This window comes from Folsomia candida, unplaced genomic scaffold (genome assembly GCF_002217175.1).
Source record: "Folsomia candida strain VU population unplaced genomic scaffold, ASM221717v1 Fcan01_Sc016, whole genome shotgun sequence".
NCBI lineage: Eukaryota > Metazoa > Arthropoda > Collembola > Entomobryomorpha > Isotomidae > Folsomia > Folsomia candida.
Window position 1 is genome coordinate 3,793,182 of NW_019091208.1, and position 18,738 is coordinate 3,811,919.

At 39.5% G+C, this 18,738-nt stretch overlaps 1 protein-coding gene across 1 annotated transcript in view; it reads right to left on the reverse strand.

The window, feature by feature from the left end:
- The window catches only part of LOC110856549 (neuroligin-4, X-linked), a 90,232-nt gene extending 82,550 nt beyond the window's left edge, over positions 1 to 7,682 (reverse strand). Inside the window, exon 1 of the mRNA XM_022105034.2 lies at positions 6,563 to 7,682. The gene's annotated coding sequence lies outside the window, so the exon portion shown is untranslated. The remainder of the gene's footprint in view (positions 1 to 6,562) is intronic.
- Positions 7,683 to 18,738: the final 11,056 nt, after the last annotated feature.

Consider the following 18,738-nt stretch of genomic DNA (forward strand, 5'->3'; position numbering starts at 1 on the left):
AGAGGGACAATGTCGCCACGGTTATGCGATGTCCCCATCATCTCCCCATGTTATATAAACCCCTCACTCCCCTATCCTGCAATGTTAATGTCCCCAAATGTCCCCACGGCTTCCGCGGCTACTGTTACAGAGAGGGAGAGGAATATCATAAAATGGAATGGAATGGAACGCGGTGTGTATAAAATTTGGATCATTTGTCTTAGTCAAATGAACTCCTGAGGTGTTTTTACATAATTGAAATCTGTCTTAGGATTGTTGTGAAGAAGAAAATGGAACGGAACATGTTGCACAGATTGCTCACTTTGTTGGCATTTATATAATGTCGAGGTGGTTTTGACTAATGTTGGGAACACCAGGATGGGAAAATGTTGACATTTTGGCCCCTATGTATTGATCGTTCTCGACTCTTTGACATGTCATCGGGAGACATATTGGTGAAAGGCAGAGAGCAAACCAACCCAACCGAGCGATACACAACCAGAAGAACTACAATGTACGCAATTCGAGACCAAGTTTGTTAGATAAAATATTTGATTTTGGTTATAGTTCTGCCACATGTTAAATATTGTAGTTCGTTACATAAGTTGAGGATTAGGGCGTCCAAAACCGGATTGTCAGATTTTTTAAAATCGGTTAAAAATTGGTTTTCGATTTACCAGAAAACCGGTTGAGTTCTTTTTTTTTACAAAATAGGGTTTATCACACGCGAAAAACGGTTTTCGATTTTTATAAAAATTTGCTTTAGAGCCGCATAATATTTACCATTTCATGGCTTTCATTTCAGAATTAAGAATTCATGTAAGAATTATTGGTCTGAAATATGTGTTTCCTAATTAAGAACTAGAGTTTGTTATACTATAAATTTTACAAGATGAAGTAAATGTACAAAAAAATTTTAAAATTTGGTGTAAGATTTGTAAATACGAAAACTGGTTTTACAAAAATTTGCCAAAATCGGAAATATCAGAAAATCGCGTTTTCTATATCATCCGGTTTTGGATGCCCTATTATTCGCCATAATGTGATGAAATTATTAACAATTTTCGAATTTTCAATGTACAATCAACCCGTGCAGTGAAGCTTATGTGTGTGTACATGTCGTGTCGTGTGGATGTGTGCATTTACTCAATTGCTTTCACTCACTGACTCGTCTGGCGGGGGAGCAATTTACATGCAAATTATTTAATATGAGAACAAACCAAAATGCCTTGGTTGGTTTGAGTTGCTAATTTGAGCGACAGTTGTCCGTCAATTTTCTAGTTAATTTACACAACTATGCACGATACACATACATGATTGGACCCACTCGCTCGTGAACAACATGGTTGGCTTGATCACAAAGTTGGCCAATCTGAAAATTTAAGTAGGTACTCGCAGACAGAGTAGTGACGGGCTATTTGACTCTTTTATTGACGGGATCACGAGCTTTGGCTGCCTCCCTATTGTATTTTATTTAATGGATTTTATCCCTCGCGATGTCATGATTTATTAGGTGAACAATCCACAGGGAAAAATATTCTTTAGGTTTTTTATCATAATTACATGTGTTGGAACAAATTAAATCACTTTCTCCTAAAAAAATGCTTCGTAGACAGTGTTTAGTTTCAGGCGGGTTTGTTACATTTCTTGCAGTGCGAAGTAAGAAATGCGAGGTGCAAGAAACTGGGAGAAAGTGCAAGAAATATGCACCATCTAGCCATGCTCCGTATAAAATTTAACGGCGAGAAGTGGTCTCTTGCATTTCTTCAGGTTAAAATACCCGCAAGAAACCACTTTCTCCCCGTTATTTCTTGCATGTGCTTGCTCCAACCCAATTTCACCCGAAACACTGTTTACATGTAGATCTGCATCGAAATTAATTACATCTTTAAAATAAATGGCACGATTATTATGCAAGTTTCCACCCGACGGATGCATGCATGACAATGACAATGACAATCTCATGCATGTATGCATGAGATTTTATGAGCAAAAGAAAAACCTAATTTTTTGCGAGTATGCAAAAACAAACCAGCTTTTCTACATAAAATAATAAAGAGTATTATTATAGCATTGTAGTAGACGAACCCATACTGTTTTCCTTCTTGTGGAAGAAGAAAACACGCAAAATTTCATCCTCAACTATGTTTTTAGATAATTAAGCCTGACTTTATTAATCTAGCCGGGCATCCTGTCTTTTATTCTGCATAGGCCTCACTTTCACTCCCTACTTATTATTTTAGATCATCTACCAAACAACAACCACAAGTCAGTTTTCGTCCTTCGTTCAACCACGACGACCATTGATTTAATATCAACTATATCCAAGATACGTGAAATTTAATACAAAGACTTTCCTAGGATGAGTTTGTTTTAAAGAGAAAACTCTAATTTTGAAATTCTCTTTGATTATTTCACTTTCTTCTCGAAGTAGGAAGCGAGGAGCTGCGGCTTGGGTGGGATAAACCGCATATTAATTTTATACAATCTCAAATTAATAAAATTACATGGCTGTATCATCATGTCCCACATTTTGGTACTGTAAATCACAACAACAAGAAAGTTTCTCGTGTTTATGGTGTCAGCTGCACCGTGTTTACGTACACATTCCACTTCAGGCTGTAGGTCGCCTTAAATATTTTAACCGTCTAACCAAATTCATACTACGAACGAACAACGCAAACTTGCAAACTCTATTGCCAATCTTAATCTTAAGCAAGTTGGCATGCGTACAGGGTTAAAAATCTGCTGGAGTCATATTCATAGCCTGTGGACTTTTGTACACTGTTAAAAATCTGGTAGAGTCAGATTTATACTCTGTACTGGTATTGATGCGGTAATAAATTCTTACCGGAATGGTAGTAGTTTATCTCTGACGGGTAAATATTTTATTACTTCAACATTACTAAACCATAATGCTCGTTATTACCAGTACCGGTAGAGTCATATACTTTTGTACCACTCTGGTCAGTAATGATTTAACACCAGTTTTCTAAGCGTGTACTTTGATACTTTACTATGTCAAGAATAACTTTTGAACTTTTCAACAATTCTGGCATAAAAAGTGCGTGGTGCACTACTAAAAATCAAACTTTTTTTGGGTGTGAGTGAGCATTTTTAACCCTTTGGCCAGCACAAAGAGAAAGTTGCCCTGCTTTCAGCCACAGACGTGTGTGCACGTCCCTGCAAATGGGAACTGATGGGGATACAAGAAACCCACCACAGGACAACTGTTTGTGTAATTTCCTTCACTCTCGGGCTTGTTTGGTTCGTTTGAAAAGTTTGATTTTATCCAAAGATAAACCAACCCCGTCCTCCCGCGACCAGTAACGAGTTAGTTTAAGTGTAAATATAAACTAAAATTTTAGACGGTGCGCACACTTGCCTCGAAACAAAAGTTAGTCTTACTTACTTATTTTGCTTTCTGACAAGACGATGCGATAGCTTTTATTTTATGGGCGGCATAGTGTGGTCGCTTATGAATTCGTGTAATGTTTCAATAATGGTCGTTGCACTAACGATGGGGACGCAAACCGTGTTCAACCCGGATTATTTCTTGAGAAGCCCAGTTTAATGGGCAACCCCATTAAAGCAGCATTTGTACAGATGCGCAAAATTCTGAGTGTTATAGGCGCTGCAATTTCCCGAAAAGCCTCGTTTTCTAAGTGGAACCTGTGCCTTTCGAGCGTTTTCGCGAACTTGCAGCGCCCATAACGCTCCCAATTTTGCGCATCTGCGCAGGTTCTGCACTAAACGTTGTTTCTAAAGGGTTGCCCTTTCAAACTGTTGAAAGTTTAACTGGAAAAATGCCCAGCAAATTTTGAAAGTGTAAAATTTGCCAGCCTTGGGGAACCTTTTTTCCCTCTTTAAATGCACAAATATCTGCGAAACTTGAACATTGGCAGATAGTGTCACTTACAAATTGCACACTACTTAAATTTGTTATCAATTGACACTATTTTAGCCTAAATCTGTGTGCATACGTTGGAATACCTCAGTCATAAGATGGTAAAAAAAATAATCTGGGTTGAACATGGTTCGCGTTCCATTGTGACTTCCAAGACTTTCCATTTAATACTGCCACCCAACTTCCTTGTCCTTCTTGGAAAGAGTGAGAGAGAGAGCAAGAGACAACAGTTAAGTAATAAAATAATCAGTCCGTGTTCGCCTAACGTAATTATAAGTTTTGACTTACTCACTTACTTTACTTTCTTGGCCGACACGGAGAGTTGTTCACTCTCACTCGCTCCCTCCTCCTCCCTCTCCTTTCAACATTGTTTATCGTGTCGCTTATTGAACAAGGAGTGAAAATTACGGGGAGGATAAAGCAGCAACGGGAAACTGGCGAGTATGCAGTAATCACCAAAACCAACAAGAAAACTGGCTCCGAAGAAGACGAATTTTTCTCTCAAGGACTGCTCAACTTTTACTCCAAAATAAATACACGAGCTACAACTACAACTCATTTCAGAATTTCCTCCATTTGTCAACCTTTCAAAATTAGAAGGTACAATAATACTTCTTGTGACAACGTAATTTTGGGTTGGTACACGTTCCCCTGAATGGTTTGACAATATAACGAGCGGTTATTTAAAGTTAATATTACTCTTGTCGTCGTTTCGTGGCTGCATGTCATACGTCCGAACAATGGGAACAACTTCCTCTTGTCATTTCATTCTGCGTGCATGTCATTTCGTGTATTTTTACGCACTGCTGCTGAAAGGAAAGGTCCCTGTGGCAAGTCACATCTTGCAGGAAGAAAAGTCCAAATCGCAATGCGTAATGTGGAAGTGTGTAATGTATGTCCAATGCGGGACTGGAACAGTGCTTCGTTTTTTTTGCGAGTTTGCCACATTTTTTGCAGTGCAAAGAAAGCAACGCAAGAAATGCGAGGTGCAAGAAACTGAGAGAAAGTGCAAGAAATAGGCACCATCTAGTCAAACGCTGTATGAACTATTTAGAACGGCTGGATTTACAGCGTAACTTTTTTGCAAGCTACACTGGGATTTTTTAGCAAGTTGTATAAAAAAATCAAGGCAAAAATTAGGAATAATAAGGCACTTATTTTCCGTTCAATGACCACTTTAATCGAACATATTAAGGGTCAAAGTTCACACGTTCGTCTTGGTTTTCTCCCCGTGAAGGAAAAATCGAGCAAAAATTTACTCAAAAATTGAACTTTGCCCCAATATTTTTATTTAAAGTGACCATTCAACGGAATGTGATTCCGTGTGATTCTTAATTTTTGGCTTTAACTAGCAAGAAAATCCCAGCTTAGCTTGAAAAGTTCTATGGTTATTTTCTTGTACCATGCATTTCTTGCAGGTCAAAATACCCGCAAGAAACCACTTTCTCCTTGCAGTGGTTACTTTCACCCGAAACACTGTCTTAGAACTTGGCTGACTGGGGACTCGTCCTCTCGAGTGAAAGTATGAGCAACGTTAAGTAACGTAAACGGGTAGAAGAGGAATGCAATGTCATTTTATATTTTGACCCGAAATCGTGCCTCCATCTCAACATTGCTTTCCCTCACTCGGAAAGCATTTCATTTCCAACTTGGGTTTAATTTATCCTGCCTTCTTCGCCTCACACTCGGTCGGGGTCACCTTTCAATTCCACAAACTTTGCGAGATCTTCGGTAAATCGAACATTTGTCGAAAAGAATATGAACATTGTCATACGTAAAAGGATCATGGCTTATTTATTTATGCAGAGTAGCGAGATTCCCATCTCAATCAAATCATATTACGCCTTCTTTACTTGTTGAATTACGCTACGGTGTGATAACTAACTAATAAAAAATTCAATCTCGTTCTTTTCCAGGGAATTAAATTCCGTATGACAATATCGATGCAAATTCTTCTCTTCGTCCTATCGCAAAATGTGGTCTCTTGATAAATATCGGATCGGAAAATTTTCTCCTTGCAGCTTAAAATTTGGAATAACGAATAATAAAAAAACAGCCAAGTTAAGGTCGATTGGATGAAGGATGTAAAATTTTAAACACCAAGTGACAGAGGAAGGAGCAGCAAAATGAGTTATGGCCAAAGTTTTTTCCTCTCTCTCTCTCTCCCTCGTTTTCTCCGCTTTCTGAAAGGTACGTGCTTTTAAGAATAATGAATTTAGTGCAGAATTGGATCGTGATGCATGTGTCGACAAAAGAAAAAAAGAGGTATGGCCCGAGTAAAGGTTAATTTTTAAAATGTTTCTCATTTCCTTTTGAGGAAAAAATGTGGTATTTTTTCCCTTCTACCACATTTTTATTTTTAAATTTCCACAATAGTAAAAAGAGAAAAAAACAGGTCGGGCTGTGTATGTCCGTACGTGCGATTTACCCGTGTTTCATCTCCCCCTAACAAGTCATCATTTGTTTCTTTGTGAGATTTAAAACAATGCAGCCCATTGAAAAACTTGTTCATTTAGTTGCCCACCCTGAGGACAATTTATATTCAAATGCGCTTCATTTATTCCACTGCGGTGGATGCAGTAAGGGTTTCATTTCCATTACTACTCCCTTCATTCACTGACTCCATTTTTGCACCATTTTATTGCCCAATTGAGCATCGAACACTCACTTACTTACTTGGTCCAGGGTTTTAGTGAGAGGAAAAATATTCACACATTTTCCTTTGTGTCATTCCTTTTTCGTCATCTTGCTTCACGCACCACACTCAATTTGCGTGAGAGAAGTGATATTATTTCGGGCACAATCACGTAATTCACTCGAGTACTCGAGTGTCACTAAAAATTTCCAGTTGACACTTTTCCAAGTGACGACTCACTCTTCGAGTGGGGCTGGTGCTTGGTTAGAGAGAGAGAGAGATACAGGAAACGCGAACAAGTTCCTAATTTGTCTCACACTTCACACAACTTGCTTGGTTTCGTACCGTGTCAAAAAGTAGAGAGTAGAAAGTGAAAGTACAAAGTGAAAGTTAGTATGGAGAAATGTCTTTAAAAATTTGGAATGACATTGACTAGAAGAATGTATGTAATTCAATAAAACGCAAAACTTCTCTTGTCACTGTGAAGAAACAATATTTTTCACACGTTTATCTCCTCCACATGATGACAAGTAAATAAATAAAGTGGAGAAGGAACCGTATGCACATTTGTAAACAATTTGTATAAACGTGAATACTGACTAAAAATATGATTTCCACGACCGGAGATTTGGTTTTTGACTTGTCATTACTCACAGTTGAAGAGGAGAATGAAATAAATCATTTTTTGGCAAAGTCCACATTTCACGATGACTTTCTCCGGCTGCACTGCACACTAAATTTTACTATTGATTGAGATTTGTTTTTCAGTTTGTTGACGGCGTAATTTTTGATACGCTCACATTTCTCTGGGTGGATTGGATTGGATCGATAGTTATTTATTGACTTTGGAAAGTTGTCCAAGTTTGAGTGAGTGAAAGCTGATTTACTTATTTGGTAAATATTCACTGAGAATTTTGAATATTGAAGGAAAATAAGCCTTGAAATTTGGTTTGCATATTCTGCAATTCAACACGACCGGGTTTGAATAGATTTTAAAATTTTGAAAACTTAAGCACGATTTTTTATTTATTTATCAACAATGCGGTTAAGATTGAAGAAACAAAACTTTCTCTTTTTTCATGCGGCTCGTTTTCAGATTTGTATACGCAAGCTTTTTCCCACTGATGCTGGTGCTGCTGGTGTCTAACGATCTTGTCGACTCGAAATTTAGCAAAGGACTGGCTCCTTTTTAGAACGATTCCCGGCTCAAGCCTCCTTTGCTTTCTCTGGGCAGCCAGCTCGGGTTCCGGGTTCCATGGGAGCAAGGCAAGAAAGCAGTAGGGCCGTTAGTTTAATGGGCAGTGTGAAGGATTCCTTACTCGCTATAACTCAACTCTACTTCTTCGCTCGTATTCTCAGCTAGGACGACGAGACGCTGCATGTAAGGAAGGAATGCATACAATATTTCAAGACGTGTGGGCTTAACGCAGTACGGAGAAAGTTTTTATTTTCTCGGGAAAAATTATATGCGGAAAAGTTTTAAAATAAATGTTTAGGTATGAAATTTGTATGTACATACACTGGTAAAAATCTGGTAGAGTCGGATATAGACTCCGTATTGGTATTTATTTGGTACCGGATTGGTAGTAGTTTGTTTTTGAGTGGTAAATTCTTCATTACGACAACATTACTAAACGGTAATGCCCGTTATTACAAGTTCCGGCAGAGTCATACATGTACTCCGGTCAGTAATGATTTAATACCCTGTTTCTAAGAATGGAATCACTGCTTAAAATCTGATAGAGTCAGATATACACTCCGTACTGGTATTGATTTGGTAATAACTTCCTACCGGAGGGGTAGTAGTTTGTTTCTGAGAGGTAAATTTTCTAATACCAGTTTTCTAAGAGTGTAAGTGAAAGTAAAAATGCCGCCTGTTTTACTTTTGTCTCGTGAAAGTTCAGCACCACATAAGAATTTGTTTTCAAATATAACCCGTGCTTATTTAGTTTGTGCCTGTGCATCATTACAGGAGGGATCAGTAACATGAGCTTATTCTGTCTTAGTGGACCGTGGATTACGTGTCTGGGGATGCATTGCATTGCACCACATCACATTCCCATTAGAGTGCAGGCGGCATGCTGGTATAGTAGCTGCAGTGGAAGAGATTAAGATATTTCCTCCATCCGGTCCGGCTTAACGGTAATTCTTGTTTGCTTACATGCACGTACGTATGTTGCTCCGGACAGATGGACCCCATCCATTCGCGGTGAAAGTGCAGTCCTAGATTTATGTTTATTGTCCACCATAACTTTTGTGTACAATTGCCTCGTTTCCTACAATTAAATTTTGCCAATCGCTGTAAACCTGTAATGATTGGCTGACCAAGTAAATAGTAATTGTGGTAAAGGATTTATTGCTTTGACCAGTGATTTGTACATCGCTAGTGATCACTAACGATATATTTAGGCTGGTTTTCTTTCATATGCGGACGTCTTACAAGGGAGGTCTCATAGCGAATGTTCACAGATTGGGGGAAAACTAGTGTCCTTAAATCACAATTTTAATTAATATGCAAGCTGCAAAAGACACGATCTCTCAATGGGCACGTTTGGCAGAGATATCTGCATCCAAAAAGGAGAAATTGCTGAAACTTTTCAAATTTACTGTGCACTTTCTCCTCTTCGAATGCAAGTATCTTCGCCAAACGTTGCCATTAAGAGATCGTATCTTTTGTAAATTTCATATCAATTAAATTTGTGATCGATTCACACTAATTTTGCCAAAATCGGAGAGCATCCTCTGGGAGACCTCCATTGTTAGTACAGATTTATGTGAAAGAATTTTTCACATGGGAACGTATTTTAAACGAGAAAAGGGGAGAGGTGATGTTATGTCGTGCCTGTTTTGTTAGCTGCATCGAAATGGAGATGTAAGTATGAAATGGGGCGAAGAAGGGTGAAAAGAGTTGCATGGCTCCCATTCCGAGGTCCTAACAATGAGTTATGAATAGTACAGATCCTTCTGACGGTTTGCATATTAGTTATCTTCAGCAAAACTCATATTTGCGTGTTATTTATATCCCGCTTTTGCTTTTTCTCCAGTCTCGTTAAGACATGTCCGTCCTACATAAAAGCGCCCACCCACACACAAACAACGACACAAAAATGTCTAAAAAACGAAGCTTTCACTGTAACACCTCTTACTTCAACTATTTAAATGTGAAGCAGCATTTTTGCATATGCTATTTTTAGGACCATTATAATTTCGCAAAAGTCTCCTCGTATCTCAAAGTCTAATTTTTTTCTCTGCAAATTGCGGTTTTACTCGAAACTTTCTTCATGCGGGTTGGTTAAAACTTGTGTTGTGCTAAATAAATAAAAGTTGCGAATAATAATTGGCGAACTATGTCTTACTTTGATCTTTGCAAAAAAAAGTTCGCAGAAGAGAAAATACATAGCTCAACATATTCTCATTAATCTAAACTTCCGTCACTCGGAGGAGCAGGAGACCGTTTCACAACTCGGACTGGACATGGTCCGAGAGAAGTAACGTAACGAATTGCGACAGTTTTCCCCTAGGCAGTTAGTCTCCTTTCCTTTCGAGATGAGAAATACGGAGCCAAGGTCCGACTTGACTGGGGAAGGAATGCCAAATTGGGTAGTTTGATGTAGTTTATGAATTCATATTTTTTGAACGTGCTTATCCTTGATCAAATCTGGAGATAGAATTATTGAATGTGGGACTCTTGAGATGAAAATCGAGAGGAGAGAGTCCCAAACCAATATTATTACTAACGAGGAGCAAGTGACGATCAACAGAACGTGCTGTGTCCACCACGATCACGATGACGACGAGGATGACGATGGTGGTTGTGGTGGGTGAAAGTGTCACACTTTAAGGAGGTCCTTTTCAAAATAGTGATGAAACACTGATTAGAATTTTGTACCTACACTGTTAAAAATATTGTAGAGTCAGATATATACTCCGTACTGGTATTGATTTGGTAATAACTTCGTACCGGAGGGGTAGTAGTTTATTGCCGAGTAGTAAATTTTTCGTTACCACAAAATTTCTATACGGTAATGCCCATTATTACCAGTGCCGGTAGAGTCATACATATGTACTCCGGTCAGTAATGATTTAATCCTAGTTTTCTAAGAGTGTACCCAGCAAATTGTTATTATTGTATAAATGATTTTCCCAAAGTAAAATTAAGATTGTCTGATTTCATAATTGCTCGAGGTCACTTTTAACAGCGTTATGTGTTTGTCATAATAATTTTGTTGCGGTGCTTCCACCACCACGAACCAAATAAAACAAACACGAGGAGCCGGAAACACTTGGAATTATTCTGCCTCGTTCCGCAATTCGTTTTACATCAGCAAAAAAAATCTCGACGAGGAGAAAGAATTCAATGTTTGGTACATACACCATGGTTCTACGGATATAAAAATAAATGGATAACTGCATAATTTCTTTGTTCGCTCTCTCTCTCTCTCTCTTAGTGTGTCCGGATGTGTTGAAGAATTTGCCAGGGTGGTGGTGGTGGGGTAGTCGCACTCACTCCTACGTACACAGCCAATCCTCCAGCGTGACATTTAATACAGACAACTTTCACCAGAGAGAGAAGAAGCGAAACGAAACTCTGTTTCCACACAATTATTTTTTCACCCCCTTGAAACAAGCAATTCTGAGGATGATTGCCATCACAAAACAAACTGGTGAATGCCATTGCCATTAAAGCTGGTGAATCTTCTTCTTCTGTGTCTGCCCCACCCGTTGTTCACTCATTGGTGGAGAAAGCAGTGGCTGCGGAAGGGTGGGGACAGAGGGACAATGTCGTCATGGTGGTTCGGTGTACCCAATGATCTGGCCATGTTATATATACCCCTCCCTCCTCTATCCTGCAATGTAAATGTCCCCACAGCTTCCGCGGCCACTGGGAGAAAGTACCGGTATCTCGTTGGGCACTTATGCTACGCCGTCTGTCCGTCCGTACTTTCTCTTATTCGCTATCCTCCTTCCTCCTTAGAAACAAGACTTGCCAAAAATCTGCATACACATTGAGCCGAGAGCCGTTTGAATGTTTTTGTCGCATTTCATTCATACCATGCTCACCACCACTTTTAAATGATCCCGCTTAACGGCACGTTCATCCATTCTTTCTCCAACCGTAAGAATTTACGTGGCCAGTAAAATCTTTGTAGGGATGGATGTAAAAAGTGGAATATTTCGAGAGGAAATTGCAACACACCCGACCAGTCAGTGCGATGACAGTGAATCTATTCATCCTATTTATACAATTTTGAACAAGCCGAGCTTATCGAGGCATGCTGTACGGGGATGTTGGATTATTCGGGATTTGTCTGCTCAATGCAACATAACGTTGCATAAGAGAAGAGCGATACTGGTTCCAGTTCTGGTCGGAGCGGGGTATGCCGTGTTCGACCAAACATTGAAAATTTCATAATGTTGAAGGACAATCACGTATAACATGACGTTTTTATTTTAAAAAATCGCGAATGTGCCAAAATATGCAAATGAGGTGACTAACGCAAATAATTAAACTGTTACATTTTAAACGGTTACACTTTTTACCAGGATATTTTTGATAAAAAATTACTTTGAATAAAATTGTTTAACAAAAATATGTGTATACCCCCTTCAATTCATTTTTAACTCTTAAGAGTTATCCAACAACCTCAGATAAGCAGATAGTGAAAGTCCGACCAGAACTGTAAGCCTGAATTTCTCTGTACCACAACCTAAGCAATGCCAAACACCAGGCTGGTCTGGATGGATGATGATATTTCGGATGCTGAATTTTGAGTTTTGTGGCTGCCTTCAACTCTCGAGTTTTGCAGGAAGTAGTAGTTATTATGGATTATGGTTGCAAAATCCGTTCGTCTAGGAGTCGAGGAGAGAGCAGCGTGTTGCAAGTGTGAGTGCTTCGTGGTTGGTGTTATTATTTTGAATGGCTATGTGCATCTGTTTGCTTGCCTCCCTCCGTCCGCAGCAGGATTCTGAGGAGAATGATGGTCCCCACAGAAATCTTTCCGAGGAGTTGGACACTTTCCGAAATTTTTGGGATGGATGGGATTTACATTTAAAAAAAAAAAATTGCCGAGTTTTCAATCTAGGAAGTAGACTCCCACGATCGACGTCGAGCAACAGCCAAGTCATTTGACAGGCGAGTTTCCTCTGCTTCAAAATCCATAATTAAACCAAAGTTGGCCAAGAGGATCAAGTGCTCTTCACTCACTTTCTAAGTGAAGAAGTTGTCCTCGTCGTAGTCGTCGTCTTCTTTTACTTTACACTCTCTCCCTCTGCAGTTTGAAGACTTGCATAATATTTTTTGGGTCCTAAGTAGGCTACCCACATCGTCAGCAGGAAGCGAGACATTATTTTTGAGCGTTTAAATCTAACGACGTATTATGTAAGATTATTTACTTAACATATTTGAATGTCGGTTGCATAAATGTAGTTTTGAGAGGATATTTCTCCGGGGAAAGTGTCATCTTACAGTGGAGGGTTTCAAGTGTGTGCTCTCCGATTTTGAGTAAATTAGTGAGAATTGATCGCAAACTTGATTGGTATGAAATTTGCAAAATACATGATTTGCTAATGGTTGGGTTTGAAGGAGATATTTGCATCCGAAGAGAAGATGTGCTATAAATTTGAGACAGCTTACACTTTCCAACTTTATTGCATGTTTTCTTCTATTCTGATGCAAATATATCTGCCAAATCTGACCTATGCAGATAGTGTTTTTTGCAAATGCCACATTAATAAAATTTGCGATAGATTGACATTAATTTGCTAAAATCGTAGAGCATACGCTGAGAGACGTCCACTATTTTAGGGCACATTCATCAGAAATTTTGTACACTATACCACATAGCAATCACGTAACAGCCATACTCCTCGCCCTCTCTTGACATTTGACTTGCAAAGGTTTTTTTCGTTAAATGAGAATTATTCCCTGAATGAACAGTTGAATCTAAATAGTTGACTGACTAACAAACACAAAAGTAAAACTTTTCAGGAAATTTTACCCAAACAGTTTTATTTGAGTTTATTGTTGATTTCGCTACTCCTCTTTCCAATAAGTAGGTAAATATGTAAGAGTTTGTTTTATTTACTTGGAGGAAAACAGTTAGTTGATCTTGTCCCTTTAAAATAATGATGGGACTGAATTGGTGGTTTCAACCTTTTTACCCATGCATTACATATGTGTGCACTCTTAGAAATCTGGTATAGTATTGATTTCTCGGTATTAAAGTTGCTACCGCATAGTATTAAAGTTATCCCGTGGTCCGTAAAAGTTTGATACGGATATGGTAAAACTTTAATATCGAGCTATTTATAACTACTTATCAATACCACTTTGGTAGCGTCATATATATATGACTACCGCTTGGTATTATTTTAATACCGGATTTTTAAGAGTGTACAAAGACAACTTTCCTGCCCTGTAATTTGAAAACAGTTATTTTACAAGACAACAACTACTTTGGATAACAACCGGAAAAATAATGGTATTTGAGTTGAAAAAGTCGCGAGGATGGATTGACCATCATCATCAAGAATCAAGAAATTGTAGTAAATGCTAAGTCGTCTCGGGGGCAGGGTCTCCTCCTCATCTTGCACAAATGGCCTTAAATTTAGTCTAATATACATACATACGCGGCAAAATAGACTATTCCATCTCCTGCCTGGTCCCATTTGTCCAATTGACTTTCTTCGTTTGCATACAAATTCATTGTCGTTTACACACGATGAGATTTCCAGTTTTGAGTTACTCTTTCCCTTCCAGATAAACTTACCGAAGGAGGAAAAATAAGTAAATAATTGGAAAACACACTCTCAATTGGCACTTGAAAATAAAAATGCTTACTGCAAAATCCCATAAAATTGGTGTACGTACACGACTTTGTAGCGTAATAATCTCGAATAATCTTGTAAACTGGTCAGGACGTTGGTGGCAGCCTTATTATCTACAGACAGTACTCTGCTTGTTCTTCATGTCGACAGAACTGTGCGTGACATTCGCCAAAATTCATCCCCAAAATAGCAACATTATTAAGATGTGGCTCTCAAAATGGGACATTTTCTTCCTCTCTCAATGTAATATTATTGCCAGTGTTACTGTTATCGTCTGTACTACCAATACTGCTAACAAACTGGTCCTTAAACTTTGACGAGTTATACTGGCTAGAGATGAGTCGGGTCAAAAATTTTGAAAACCCGATCCACCCGACCCGCCGGAATCTGAGGGGTTGGTCGGGTTTAACCGGGTTGGTTCGTAGCCCGACTCACTTCTCTTATAGGTGAGTCGGGTCAAACATTTAAAAACCCGACCCACCTGTGACCCGATCGAGTTCCGGCGGGTCGGGTACAGAAATTAACCGGGTCTGGTTCAACCCGGTTAACCCATTAAACCCGACTCACCTCTATTCCACACGCTGGCACATATTCTGTACCGTCATGTCAAGAAACGCGTCATCCTCGTCACCAACCATCGCGTCCGAGTGGACCGGATCCTTCATACAATGTAGAAAAGTCTGCAGATGTAAGTGTGCCATTGACTCTGGAATTGAATGAATTCTTAAATTGTGTCGTCCCGGTTGACTTAATAACTTGTTCAGTTGGGGTTTTAACTTTCACTCTCACTTTCGCTTCTTTCTTTCTCTCTTCATTCCACTGTTTCCACTCTCTCGGTGTCTCCGACTAATGTAATTAACAAAGTTTAGCAATGATCCACATCATTGGGTAGCGACATTTAATGGAGCGAATTGCAAATTTTTTCACTTTCTTAATTCCACGACTTGTTACTAGTTACTCGCTGCATTTCGAGTCGGAAAAAGTAAGTACATTCGACGTTACGTTCTTTTTTTGTCCTTTTTGTTCTTCTTCAAAGCCTATCTGCAGTTGGAATTCATGGGCAAAGTAAAAGTTACAAAGGGAAAAAGCCAGACAAAATTAGATGAACAGAGTTGACTAGAGAATTAGAATTAATCCCTGCGTGACGGAATTTATTCTACAGGGGAGAAATCCTCAAGAGTGAGTAGATACAGCGGTGTTTTAACTTGGTGTGAATTTTAGGGGAACCGGCGGACAGGATAAATTATAGGTAGTGCTCTTGTTGAAAAGTATTTTGGGTTTTTGAGGCAGTAAAGACAGGCCGCAAATTAAAGTGCCGTTATTACGATAAAATAATGAATGCATACGTATTGGGAAGTATGTTAGATTAGTGAAAGTAACCACGTGCAAGAAATAACGGGAAGAAAGTGGTTTCTTGCGGGTATTTTTACCTGCAAGAAATACAGGCCTTAAGAAACTACGTCCCGCCGCTATTCTTCATACGGCGCGTGGCTAGATGGCGCAGATTTCTTGCACTTTCTCCCAGTTTCTTGCACCCCGCATTTCTCGCGTTTCTTGCTTTACAGAGCAAAAAATTTTGTAAACCCGCAAGAAACAACATACTGACACATACCTCGCAAAAATGTACTTACCTGCTACTCCAGGAAGCAAACAAGTGTAAGAAAAATCTTATGCTGCGATCTCTTTATGAACCACTGTGCATAATGATTTAAGCAAAAATGAATAAATTTGAGGTTACCACTCACCCAACCTTTGGTGAAAGTGTAGAAAAACGTCGCTTCTTTATTACACAAAGAGACGCAATACATTAAGCAAAGCCACAAGTGAAAGTGAAAGCCCGGGTCCCGGCCAAATATGCAGCGGGCTACCTGCTGCCTTTGCTCAGCTAACCCAAAAATTCTATTTGAACCCAAACCTGGATGAAATAGAATTGAGCTGAGACAAAAACGGAAGGGAAGTTCCGAGCTGAATAACAAGTTCGTTACGTTCGTTAGTCGCACCGGGAATTTTATGCAAACTTGGCTGATTCTTCTGTTCTCAAGTTTCTTTCACTTATTCAGAGACTTTTACATGGGATGACTCCTCCAGGAAGGGCTTTGGGGTATTCGCGACCAAAAACAACTCTCAACAAATGCGATATACTTTACAAGTGACGTACTCTCTCCCTCTCATCAGATTCGGAGGGCTCCTCCTCAGTGTTCCGGGTGCAAGGAGTAACCACGTGCAAGAAATAAGGGGGAGAAAGTGGTTTCTTTGCAGGTATTTTGACCTGGGAGAGATGCAAGGCACAAGAAACCAGTTCCCGCCACTGTACTTCATACGGCACGTGGCTGGATGACGCATATTTCTTGCACTTTCTCCCAGTTTCTTGCGCCTCCCATTTCTTGCGTTTCTTCCTTTATTTACAGTGCGAGAAACGAAACACTGCTCGTCCTCCTCCACAATTTCCTATTAGTTGACTTGGTTCACATAGTCAAGATTTCAAATTTCTTAATTTACTTCGTAAAACCATGTAGCCCAATACCTAATTCACCTTTACTTAAAAATCTTCCCCTACTTTTTTTATTATTAATTTACACCTTAAGCACACACCCTTATTTGTTGCTGTTTCATTCCAAAACCTGTCTAAATCCAGGACAGACTGCTTAAGGACAGAAATATGTAAGTAGGTACAACCTGTCCGGATTAAAAGCACTCTTTGACTCACGATACACACACATAAATCCTCCCTACTTTCATCTCCATCTCCTTCTCTTCAGTCACTTCCGCCGTGAAGCATTTATCCGAGAGAAGCAACATGATGCAAATTCTGCCTGTCTTCTTGCCAAGTCTTCTAAAGTGACGAACGGAACTTGCAACAAGGGTGACGTGAACGTGAGGGAGCGAAGAAGTAAAAGGTGCTCGAGGTGAAGGAAGAGAAAGTCATCCAACTCTAAGCACCAAGTCAAGTCTGGCTCGATATCATCTCCTGCCTGCATCTTGCTCTAATGGGATAATGGAAGTTGTAGATTACAACATCAGTTTGAGAAGATGGAAATATTAACTTCAATTTGGCATCCTTCAAGCGATGCGAAATGCAAGGTTTTCTGGTTGAGGTCATACATACTTTCTCCCGGTGAGGATTCACAGATCGTGTTCTGTCGATTTAATTGAAAATATCTCTGGGACCCAATTTCCCCGAAAAAAAAGTGGAAAATGATCCGATTATGGGTTTCAATACGATTCGGGTGGTGAGGCATGGGAGATCTCCTTTCTGCTCAATCATCTTATTTAATGCTTTCTCTAATGTAAAGTTATGACTTATTTGGCTCCTTCTTCTCTCTCCGTGCCTATGTATCTGCCAGACCAGCCTCCTAAGTAAAGTATGGTGAGAGAGAGTAAAGTGTCGACTCACTTTTGGAAATTAATGCCCTCAAGAAATTTTCCTCGATCTCTTCCAGCCGTCTGTGGTTTCGTTTGGTTTGACTTTCCTCGCTCAAACTTTAGAGGGACGGAATATTCACACTATTTCTCGCCTCGTCCTCCTCAGTGGCCGCGGAAACTTGAGGGGACAGGAGGACAGTATCCCCACGGTTGTTCATCATCTGTCCATGTTATATAAACCCCTATCCTACAATGTTAATGTCCCTACACCTTCCGCGGCCACTGTTCCTTCTCCTCCTTCGGCTACAAATCAGATAGATGTAAGAGATCCCGTGTTACTAAATGTCTCAATATTCTTTGGAAATATGTAAAGGTTCGTTCGCTCACTTTCCTTAAAGAGAGAGAGAGAGGGGAAAATTTCTGGAGAAATGTATGCATGCGTAGATTGTGGATGGCAGATGGATGGGTGAGATATACATATGATTGAACACAAATTGCTAAATTCATCCCATCCTGTTACACCAGTGCTAAGGGGGATGTTTCATTGCGCATTTACTTATGTACCAAAGGACGTCTGTACGTACTCATTATAGGAACCGTCTAGTCCAAATTATTCCATATATTTAGAAATGTTTCTCATCCATCGGGGCAGAAACGACGCAGTAAATTTACTTAATTTTCTCCATCTTAGGAAGCGTGTTCCCGGACTGTGTTAAAACCCGTACATACAAAAGTAAACTGGTAGATACAAGACCGACTTCTTAGCATGGTCGTGTTGTGTAAATATACGAAATAATTTATGGACTCATCAGATAACGGGGTGTTTAGGGGCTTGCATGTAACAAGATCGAGCAAAGGACAAAGTTAACTTGCCTTGGTTAACGGAACGATTAGAGATAAGTCAATAGAACAATAGGCTGCAAAACAACTCCCCGTAGTCGGCTTAGCTGATTTGGCTGTGTTTGTTTGTCAGGGGGACGGGTATACCGTTAGAGAGATACTAAATACTTACTGGTACTAATACGTA